Here is a 1,594-nt window from a genome sequence, read left to right as displayed (position 1 = left end):
GCTGCTCACGAAAATTGCAAGCATATTTCATTTCACATAGTTTTGCAGGATATAGCAGGCCTATCATAGTCTCTGAGCACAACCTTACCTCATTCGCATCATGAAAATGTCTCGTGCTGAATTTGGGACAAGTTTTGAAAAATGAATGTATCATAATTTTGAAACTACACAAAGTATTGGTTGAGGCTAGACAGTTTTCAAACAACTTGACCATGTTGAACTTAGCCATTACAGGACGGAAAAAAAAACATGCACAGGAGCACTAATTCAATGAAATGTGATGCTTGTGGTTATTTTCCACATGCAAAATGTACTTTTAAGCGAGAGAGGGCATGTAGCCAATTTGCAACCATTCTGACTCATGTGGGTAGTAGCAACACAGTATGAGAAATGGTTGTCTCTGAGGTTCATTGAATATGTGAAAACTCATATACAGTACACCCCCCCACCCCCTATGAGGGGTAACCGTGCAATATGTTTTGGGCAAGAAAAACGATTGTTCTAGGAGACAAGAAATTTCAGGCTCTAGTTGAGAGGCTACAGAAAGAAGGACCATGTAAATAGTCACAGATTAACATAAACTGCATCGGAGTGGCATCACAGTTTAGAGCATGAAGTGGGAGCATGAGGAAGGATCATAAGTTTAAATAAGGGAATACTACTTGTCAGTGCATTGCCAAGCTAACCCATTGAAAGAAGGGGGCGTGCTCTAAGAAAAATAGTTGATCACACATGCTAAATTTTCGAGGAAATTATGCCAAAATGCCCATTCTTACTAAATTAGTAAATAAGAAATACACGATAAATTTTAGGATGCAGAAAGTGTCTAATAAACTGCATTGTAGAGTTGGATATTGTTGGGCTGGATGCATGTATTTCAGGGCAAATGAGAATGCCAGTGGGGATTCCCTCATTTTCATTTTGTGTGCACACTCTGTAAAACAGTTCTCTTTGTCTCCTAGTGTAATAATGTTGTGTAAAAACAGTCATTTTTTGATGCCTTGTGCATTTAACTCTTAATGTGCCATATCCCGTAAGCTTCTCACCTGCAGTACTTATAAAGTGTAATGCAGATATATTGCAGATTTCATAATGTCAATTTTGTATTAAGGTCACATACACACTCTTGGACAAATGTCTGTTGTTGAGAGATGTCATTGGTAGTCTTTAAACTTTATTCACTCTTGGAATTCACTCTTGGAAGTGATTCTTTGATAGAACGCTTGTGCTTTTGTCTCCGCTTTTTCGCTTTGTTTCCCTGCATTTCTGGGAGCTGCCGCTCCCTCCTTGCGGTAATGGATGAAGAAATCTCCGCGGTCTTTCCTGGTGTGCAGCCGTCAGATCGGCTAGCGTCCAGGAAACGTGGAAGTGCGTCAAGCGATACCGACAGCGAGGACACTGAGATATGTTCGGACAGCTACGACTCGTCGGACGATGACTTCCAGGTCGTGATGAGTAGATCAGCGAAAAGAAGACTACTGCAGGCATCTTCGTCGCCAAGTGCTTCTACCGTGAAGAGTGCACCGCTGCGCTGGCCGCACACTGTGCTCTTTATGCCCGTGGACCCGGCGACCAATTTGCGGCTCCTCAACAG

Source organism: Dermacentor albipictus, chromosome 2 (genome assembly GCF_038994185.2).
Source record: "Dermacentor albipictus isolate Rhodes 1998 colony chromosome 2, USDA_Dalb.pri_finalv2, whole genome shotgun sequence".
Taxonomy (NCBI): Eukaryota; Metazoa; Arthropoda; class Arachnida; order Ixodida; family Ixodidae; genus Dermacentor; species Dermacentor albipictus.
Note: the sequence above shows the minus strand (reverse complement) of the source record.